The 10,619-nt window shown below is 45.8% G+C and overlaps 1 pseudogene; it reads right to left on the bottom strand.

Moving 5' to 3' along the window:
• Window positions 1-10,619, bottom strand: part of LOC111977979 (guanylyl cyclase C-like) — a 41,646-nt pseudogene that overhangs the window by 16,540 nt on the left and 14,487 nt on the right.

The following is a 10,619-nucleotide window of genomic DNA, read 5'->3' as shown; positions in this document are numbered from 1 at the left end:
GTCAACTACTTTGGTAACATGCTGTACAGGATCAATGTTTTCAGTCCCGTCAACTACTTTGGTAACCTGCTTTACAGGATCAATGTTTTCAGTTCCGTCAACTACTTTGGTAACATGCTGTACAGGATCAATGTTTTCAGTCCCGTCAACTACTTTGGTAACATGCTGTACAGGATCAATGTTTTCAGTTCCGTCAACTAGCTTTGTGGTAGACAGTGGGCGTTGTACAGGTGAGTCAATGTTTTGCAGTCCCCGCGGTCAACATTTACTGTTGGTAATGAATGCGGTGTACGGGATCAATGTTTTAGTCCCGTCAACTACTTGGTGGTAACATGCTGTACGGGATCAATGTTTTCAGTCCTGTAACTACTTTGGTAACGCATGCTCTGACAGGATCAATGTTTTGCAGTCCGTGCAACTTACTTTGGTAACATGCTGTACAGGATCAAGTGTTTTCAGTCCCGTCAACTACTTTGGTAAACATGCTGTACAGGATCAATGTTTTCAGTCCTGTCAACTACCTTATGGTAACATGGCTGTACCAGGATCAATGTTTTCAGTCCCGTCAATCTACTTGTGGTAACATGCTGTTACAGGATCAAGTGTGTTTCGATGTCCCTGTCAACTACTTTGGTAACATGCTGTAAGGAATCAGGAAATTTGTTTTCAGTCCCGTCAACTACTTGGTAACAATGCTGTACAGATCCAATGTTTTTCAGTCCCGTCAACTGCTTTGGTAACCTGCTGTACAGGATCAATGTTTTCAAGTCCCGTCAACTGCTTTGGTAACATGCTGTAAGGATCAATGTTTCAGTCCCGTCAACTACTTTGGTAACATGCTGTACAGGATCAATGTTTTCAGTCCCGTCAACTGCTTTTGGTAACTGCTGTACAGGATTCAATGTTTGTTCAGTCGCCTGGTCGAACTACTTGGTGGTAACATGGCTGGTACAGGATCAATGTTTCAATTCCTGTCAACATACTTTGGTAACATGCTGTACATGAATGATTCCAACAACTGTAAATATAACCACATAAAGAAATAAAGTTTCAATGTAATTTGTTTTTAAATGAGAAATTATGTCTTGTTTTTATTTTTCAGGTTAAAAAAATAATCAACATGGTCTCTCATATATATTGCAATTCATTAAAAGGAATATGTACGAATGTATGTATGTAGATTGATTGTGTGAAAACTAAGGTCACGTACATTGGAATAATAACCATATTTCTCCTGATCAAAATAACTACAAGAAAGTAGTGAAGTTGTCGACGGTAAGCCAGATGGAGGGTACGCCGGCTGGTCATCCTCCTCCTCCTCCTCTTCCGCCTGCTCCCCTCCGTCGTCCCTCCCCGCCCTCCTCTGCCTCATGGACAGGGTAGTTCCTCTTCTCCGATGACCTCTGACCCCAAGTGAACGGTTTGTCCAGACATTCCTGGATCATCTTGGCCAGATCCTGCTGCAGACGCTGGCAGTTCTCCCTGCAGGAGGACAAGGACATAGGAGTTGTGATTACAGTATATAGATCTACTTAGATATCTAGCTCTAATGACCTCTGTTTACCCTACAAATGGAAGAAGAACATAGAATGTAGAAGTTGATAATATAGATGTAAAATATGACGTGTAGCTCTAGTGAGGTACAGTTATAGTTGAGCATTTTACAGTAGCAGCAGGTTAACTCACACTGTCGGTGGGTTGGCAGGTGTAGTCCTCTCCTGTGTTCACCCGTCAACCAGTAGGTCAACTCTGTGCTTTTACCCTGGATACACACAGGCATGCACAATCTTCTATGATATTCAACACAGTAGACAAGAGTACTATACAGTACAAATGAATCTGTATGATTCTATCATTGACAAAGTGGCAAAGTAGCAATGTGCCATGTCCATACTTGAGGAAAGTCTCCCCTCTCTTCTCGTACTCAAACTTGCAGTCTGTCCTCTGTAGGATTGCTGGATGGTGGGCTGACTGACGTGGATTCTCAAGGCTGGATGGGAGAGAGACAGAGTTGTTTTTACTCACCTGTCATGACAGCTGATATTAATTGTTTGTTAGAGGTTTGGTTGGATATCTCTATGTTCCTGGTAGCCTGCTACGATGTTCCCGTTGATTCCATGCTAGAGGCAGGTGTTGACTGTTGTCTCCAAAACAGGCAGTATCTGGGCATCTTTATCCCCACCACTCCTGCTGCACAGGGGCCTAGGGACACAAATGCAAGCATAAAGGGGCATTGATCAACAGACAGAGGGAAAGAGTGAGGGAAGTTACAGGAAGGAGCGAGAAGGAAAGAGCAGAGACCAAGGAGGCTTGATAATATAGAGAAGAAGAGAGAGGGAGGTGTATGAATTCGAGGATTGGGACTTGGGGAGCTAGGGTACCTGAGTGCATCCCAATGGCGGATCACACAGGTAGCCCTGGCAGGTGTCTGAGCTGGAAGGTCCCCATAAATGCCAGGAATGTCCAGGCCATGTGCGTGAGATGTCCACCGCGGTGCCTGTTTACGTTCCGCCGCGGAACCCACGCCACCCATGTACGCATGCACCTATGGTGCCGGCTCCTGACAGCAGACAAAAAGGAAGGTGACTTACGGTTGACCGACAACCCTACCTAGGCCCAACCATCACCGATCAGCACAAACCCTAACCCTAGCTTTCATGTCCACATTCGCAGTTCAACTCTAACAGCTGAGCCTCACGCACAACGCGTAACCCGAAACCACAACCCTAACCTAACACAACCCTAGCCCTCAACCCTAGCTTCAACCACAACCTTCAACCTAACCTAAACCACAACCTGAACCCTCAACCCTAGCTCAAACCACATACCTAAACCTCGAACACCTAACCTAAAACCCACACCCTAACCCTCAACCCTAGCTTCAACCACAACCCAACCCTCAACCCTAACCTAAACCACAACCCTAACCCTCAACCTAGCTTCAACCACAACCCTAACCCACAACACTAACCCTTCTCCCTAACTTAAACCAACAACACTAACCCTATCCCTAACCTAACCTTGTTACGTCGTGGTGGTCGAGGATGCGTGTCGAATCCCTTGTAGATGTCATTGGAGCATGTTCACCACTTCCATGGGGGTGCTGTACTGGGCACAGGGTGGTGAAGCCCGACGTGTCGCTGAAGTACACCGTCACCTCCTCAAACAGCTCCGGCTCCAACAATGCCCGTCTCCTTCAGAGAACGCACCACAGGACTGGAGCGAGAGGAAGAGAGAGATAGAGAGAAGTCATTTGCTGGTCTTAAGTGGTGTTTCTGGTTGTGCAGTGCTGGCAACACCTTCTGGTCAAAAACATTGCACTTAATAAAACAAACAGGAGCATTGAATTGTGTTTGGATATGTTTATTTTGTGTGTTGTGTTGACTGACCCAGGCAGCAGCATAAAGTTGAGGCAGTTCGGCCCTGTCTCTCTCAGCCTTGTACAGCGCCGTCCTCTCCTCCACCAGATGCTCCAGGTTCCTGGAGTAACATCTGTAGACGACGGATCAGGTTGTCCATGTGTAACTCTCATTAGCTTGGTTGTGCGAGGTTACTGTGGAGAAAGAAGAAAGGATCAGTCACACACCCATACAAACTTTTCAATGTAGGTGTTGCCCTTGTGAGATGTTTCTCAAATGTCTCTTGAATAAAGGGAAGGGTGCAGCTCTACAGTAATTAAATATGAATGTTATTTGTGAAGCACTGCAACCATAACCATGCTCCCTCACTCACATCTCCACAACTCCATTTTGACCATTTATCATGTTACAGAGACATTTTACCATCTTTGTACAATGTCCAGTCTCTTTGACAAGATAGACAAAATTTGAGCAAGTGTTGCCCTTCCAGAGAGGACATCAGAGATTGTAACATTCTCTGTTTCACGGAAACATGGCTCACTCAGGATATGGTTATCGAGATTCGGTACAGCCCCCCGGTTTCTTCACGCATCGCGCCGACAGAAACTAACATTCTCTCTGGTAAGAAGAAGGGCGGGGGTGTATGCCTCATGATTAACAGATTTGTGGTGTAATCATAACAAACATACAGGAACTCAAGTCCTTTTGTTCACCTGACCTAGAATTTCCTTACAATCAAATGCCGACCGCATTTTATCTTCCAATATAATTCTTCTTAAATTATAGTCACGGCCGTTGTATATCCCCCCAAGCAGATACCTTGACGGCCCTGAAAGAACTTCACTGAACTCTATGTAAACTGGAAACCAAATATCCTGAGGCTGCATTTATTGTAGGTGGGGATTTCAACAAAGCGTAATCTGAAAACAAGGCTCCCTAAAATTTTATCAGCATATCGAATGCGCGACTCGAGCTGGCAGCATTCTGGATCATTGCTACTCTAAACTTCCGCGACGCATACAAAGCCCTCCCCCGCCCTCCTTTCGGCAAATCTGACCATGACTCCATTTTGTTGCTCCCTGCCTATAGAGCCAGAAACTAAAAACAGGGAACGCCCATGCTCAAGGTCTGTTCAACGCTGGTCCGACCAATCGGATTCCACGCTTCAAGATTGCTTTCGTCACGTGGACTGGGATATGTTCTGGATAGCCCCGGAAACAACATTGATGCATATGCTGACTCGGTGAGCGAGTTTATTATCAAGTGCATTGGTGATGTTGTACCCACGATGACTATTGAAACCTTCCCTAACCAGAAACTGTTGGGATTGATTACAGCATTTGCTCAAAACTGAAAGGCGCGAACCACTGCTTGTTAATCATAGCAAGACGACCAGAAACATGACTGAATACAAACAGTGTAGCTATTCCCTCCGCAAGGCAATCAAACAAGCAAAGCGTCAGTATAGAGACAAAGTACAGTCGCAATTCAATGGCTCAAACACGAGACATATGTGCAGGGTCTAACAGTCAATCACGGATTACAAAAAGAAAACCAGCCCTGTCGCGGACACCGACGCCTCACTCCCAAAACAAATTAAACAACTTCTTTGCTCGTGGCCAACGCGTGGCCGATGCGAAGTAAAACATTTAAACGTGTTAACCTCGCAAGGCTGCGCAGCCCAGACGGCATCCCTAGCCACGTCCTGGTGTGGCCTGGTGGCGTTCAACGGACATATTCAATCAATCCCTATCCCAGTCTGCTGTGCCCACATGCTTCAAGATGGCCACCATTGTTCCTGTTCCCAAGAAAGCTAAGGTAACTGAGCTAAACAATTATCGCCCCGTAGCACTCACTTCTGTCATCATGAAGTGCCTTGAGAGACTAGTCAAGGATCATATCACCTCCACCCTACCAGATACCCTAGACCCACTCCAATTTGCTTACCGTCCCAATAGGTCCATAGACGACGCAATCGCAATCACACTGCCCTAACCCATCTGGACAAGAGGAATACCTATGTAAGAATGCTGTTCATCAACTACAGCTCAGCATTTAACAACCCATAGTACCCTCCAAACTCGTCATTAAGTTCGAGACCCTGGATCTCGACCCCACCTTGGTGGAACTGGGTCCTGGACTCTCTGACGGGGCCGCCCCAGGTGTGGGAGGTAGGAAACAACATCTCCACCCCGCTGATCCTCAAACACTGGTGCCCCACAAGGGTGGGTTCTCAGCCCTCTCCTGTAATCCCTGTTCACCCATGCCTGCGTGCGCATGCATGCCTCCAACTCAATCATCAAGTTTGCAGACGACACTACAGTGTAGGCTTGATTACCAACAGCAAACGAGACAGGCCTACAGGTAGGAGGTGAGGGCCCTCGGAGTGTGGTGTCAGGGAAATAACCTCACACTCAACGTCAACAAAACAAATGAGATGATCGTGGACTTCAGGAAACAGCAAAGGGAGCACCCCTTTATCCACATCGAAGGGAAAGCAGTGGAGAAGGTGGAAAGTTTTAAATTCCTTGTGTACACATCATGGGACAAACTGAAATGGTCCACCCACACAGACAGAGTGGTAAAGAAGGCTCAACAGCACTCTTCAACCTCAGGAGGCTGAAGAAATTTGGCTTGTCACCGAAAACACTGACAAACTTTTACAGATGCACATCGAGAGCATCCTGTCGGGGCTGTTAACAGCCTGGTACGGCAATGCTCCGCCCACAACCGTAAAACTCTCCAGAGGGTAGTACGGTCTGGCACAACGCTCACCGGCGGCAAACTACCTACCCTCCATGACACCTACATCATCCAATGTCACAGGAAGGCCAAAAAGATCATCAAGGACAACAACCACCTGAGCAACTGCCTGTTCACCCCGCTATCATCCAGAAGGCGAGGTCAGTACAGGTGCATCAAAGCTGGGACGAGAGACTGAAAAACAGCTTCTATCTCAAGGCCATCAGACTGTTAAACAGCATAACTAACATTGATTGGCTGCTGCCAAAATACAGACTCAAATCACTGGCCATTTTAATAATTAATAATTGGATGTAATAAATTTATCACTACTCACTTTAAACCATGCCACTTTATATCATGTTTACATACACTACATTACTCATCTCATATGTACATACTGTACTCTATACCATCTACTGCATCTTGCCTATGCCGCACGGCCATCGCTCATCCATATATTTTTAAGTACATATTGTTATTCATTCCTTACACTGTGTGTATATAAGGTAGTTGTTGTGAAATTGTTTAGATGACTGTGGTGTTAGGATATTACTGCACTGTCGGAACTAGAAGCACAAGCATTTCGCTACACTCGCATTAACATCTGCTAACCATGTGTATGTGACCAATCAAATTTGATTTGATTTGATTCTTCACCTTTCTGATAAAATGGCCTGGCAAGTGTTTAGCTCTATCCAATAAAAAAGAGATAAAAGTAGGTAGCTGGTACCTGAAGATCTTCCCCAGTGAGCTCTCTATCTTCTTAAAGTCAGGCCTTCGCTCTGGGTCCTCATCCCAGCACATCTTCATCAGCATGTACATCTGTGGGCATGAAAGAAAAAACACAAGTGGATTTTAGAATCTCTATACATATATTTCTCTATGCTGTAAGCCTGTTCTTCCTTCCTCTCTCTCTCTCTATGATTAACACACAAACAAAGAAATGGTAATCTTACCTCCAAATCTTTTTCCCCTGCAGTCTCAACATTCAGATCAGGTCTGAAATAGGTTTCGCTGGGGTATTGCACTCTGGCCATTTTTTCTGATGAAGACAGAACAACATGTCTGCGTCTTGTTTTTCTGCTACCCTATGTGGCACTCAACTGAACAATGCTACATTTGGCCWGGAGGGGTCGATAATTCCCCAGAATGAAATGCAGCACCACATCAAAGTGACAAATTCTAAACAAGGGTGACTACAGTATAGCGAAACTGATGCATTGATTCTGTTGCAAGTTTCTATATAAAGTGTTATATATGAATGTGTCTTACCTGCGCGGTCGGCGCAGGCCTGGGTGTAAAAGGTGCTCCTCCTGAGAACTATCTCCTGGGCGATGATGGCAAAGCTGTAGACATCCCCCTTCTGGGAGATCCCCTGTCTACGCAGGTGCTCTGGAGCTGTCCACAGGTCTGATGGAGAGAGAGGGCCAGATAAAGGAGAGGGGGGTAGGAGAGAAGGGAGTGGAAGGATGGARAATAGAGTGATGGAGTGAGGGGATACGGGATAGGAGAGGATAGGTACAAGAAAATAGCTAAAAAAATAAGGGGACATATCCTAGTACAGACAGACCTCAAGGGATGTGTATGGCATGAATGCTAACTACGCTAGCAAGCTAGACCTACAGAAGAAATAGTTCCTACCTCTGCCTGGGTCTAGAATGGTGTTGCAGCCAAAATCAGTGATCTTGACCACCATGCGATTGTCCACCACACAGTTAGTGGACTTGAGACGGCCGTGGACCTGGATGTCACTGGAGTGGAGGTAGGACATACCCTGTGGAGGTGAAGGAGGTTTTATCTTTCAACTTACTGTATTTCAATGACTCAATGTTGCCAAACGGATCGAAGCACTTTCAGAAATGTATATCAATATTGACTAGATCAAAATTCTTGTCTAAGGTTCCAGCTTGGGGTCAGGTCATCTCACAGGTCATCTTGAGTTGACATCTTCTGAGCTCATACAAACCAACAGCAGACTAGAGTTGTTGCCAGCTCACCTTAGCGATGTCGTACATGACGGAGATCTTAAACTCCCAGTCCATGAAGGTTTCCTCCGGGTACGAGATCTTGTCATTCAGCACATACTGAGGAAGAGGGTGAAAAGTCAAAGTGTGTGTGTGCATGCGTGTGTGCACACATGTGGCCGTTTGCGTGTGTGTTTCTCACCCTTAGGGATCCCCTCTCACAGTACTCGAACACCCCAAACACACCATGATCATACTTGACTGTGCCGTAGAACTTAGTCAGGTTGTAGTAGTCAATATGCAGAAGCTGTAAATCAGGAAGGATAGGTATGATAAGCAATAGGAGTTATAATCAAATCAAATATAAAAAAGAAAAGAAAAAGATACCACATGAACACACATAAAAATGCATACTTGATACCCTTGAGTAGCCTACTCTACATTGACAGACTTGCTGTGTAATCGATGACTCACCGAGTTGAGTTCTATCCTCTGACTCTCGTTAAAGTTCCAGTCCGAATGCTTCAGCTCCTTCAGGATCACAATCTGAAACCATGACAACAACAGTAGCCTTAGTACACCTGAYYTCCATCACCATGACAACAGGAGAATTAGTACACCTGACATCCATCACCATGACAACATCAGTAGACTCAGTACACCTGATCTCCATCACCATGACAACAGCAGTAGCCTCAGTACACCTGACCTTCATCACCAAGACAACAACAGTAGCCTCAGTACACCTGACCTTCATCACCATGACAACAACAGTAGGCTCAATGCATCTGACTTCCATATCCAGCTCCCTCAAGATCCTGCTTCAAGTGTCAAAGTGAAGTACTTGACGAGTCTACGGAGTCTGGCAACATGAGACTACAATACACCTGACAAGACCACTGTATCAGTTCCGGAGCCGTGGATGTTGCTTTAACCTACATATATCCACTATCAGTCAAAAGTTTTAGAACACCTACTCATTCAAGGGTTTTTCTTTATTTTTACTATTTTCTACATTGTAGAATACTAGTGAAGACATCAAAACAAAGAAATTCATCCTCAGGAGGCTGAAGAAATTTGGCTTGTCACCGAAAACACTGACAAACTTTTACAGATGCACCATCGAGTCGGGCTGTATCACAGCCTGGTACGGCAACTGTACCGCCCTCAACCACAAGGCTCTCCAGAGGGTGGTGCGGTCTGCACAACGCATCACCGAGGGCAAACTACCTGCCCTCCATGACACCTACAGCACCCGATGTCACAGGAAGGCCAAAAAGATCATCAAGGACAATAACCAACCGAGACACTGCCTGTTCACACCGCTATCATCCAGAAGTCGAGGTCAGTACAGGTGCATCAAAGCTGGGAGAAAAACAGCTTCTATCTCAAGGCCATCAGAATGCTAAACAGCAATCATTAACTCAGAGAGGCTGCTGCCTACATTGAGACCCAATCACTGGACACTTTAATAAATTGATCACTAGTCACTTTAAACAATGCCACTTTAAATAATGCCACTTTAATATTGTTTACATATCTTACATTACTCATATCACATGTACGTCCCTTTTTCAGGACCCTGTCTTTCAAAGATAATTTGTAAAAATCCAAATAACTTTACAGTTCTTCATTGTAAAGGGTTTAAACACTGTTTTCCATGCTTGTTCCATGAACCATTAACAATTCATGAACATACACCTCTGTAACGGTCGTTAAGACACTAACAGCTTACAAACGGTAGGCAATTAAGGTCACAGTTATGAAAACTTAGGACACTAAAGAGGCCTTTCTACTGACTCTGAAAAACACCAAAAGAAAGATGTCCAGGGTCCCTGCTCATCTGCGTGAATGTGCCTTAGGCATGCTGCAAGTAGGCATGAGGACTGCAGATGTGGCCAGGGCAATAAATTGCAATGTCCGTACTGTGAGACGCCTAAGACTGCGCTACAGGGAGACAGGACGGACAGCTGATCATCCTCGCAGTGGCAGACCACGTGTAACAACACCTGCACAGGATTGGTACATCCAAACATCACACTTGCGGGACAGGTACAGGATGGCAACAGCAACTGTTACACCAGGAACGCACAATCCCTCCATCAGTGCTCAGACTGTCCGCCATAGGCTGAGAGTGGCTGGACTGAGGGCTTGTAGGCCTGTTGTAAGGCAGGTCCTCACCAGACAATACCGGCAATAACGTCGCCTATGGGCACAAACCCACCGTCGCTGGACCAGACAGGCCTGGCAAAAAGTGCTCTTCAATGACGAGTCGCGGTTTTGTCTCACCAGGGTTGATAGTCGGATTCGCGTTTATCGTCGAAGGAATGAGCGTTACACCGAGGCCTGTACTCTGGAGCGGGATGGATTTGGAGGTGGAGGGTCCATCATGGTCTGGGGCGTTGTGTCACAGCATCATTGGACTGAGTTTGTTGTCATCTCAACGCTGTGCGTTACAGGGAAGACATCCTCCTCCCTCATGTGGTACCCTTCCTGCAGGCTCATCCTGACATGACCCTCCAGCATGACAATGCCACCAGCCATACTGCTC

This window comes from Salvelinus sp. IW2-2015, linkage group LG18 (genome assembly GCF_002910315.2).
Source record: "Salvelinus sp. IW2-2015 linkage group LG18, ASM291031v2, whole genome shotgun sequence".
Taxonomy (NCBI): Eukaryota; Metazoa; Chordata; class Actinopteri; order Salmoniformes; family Salmonidae; genus Salvelinus; species Salvelinus sp. IW2-2015.
This window is presented reverse-complemented; position numbering and strand designations above follow the sequence as displayed.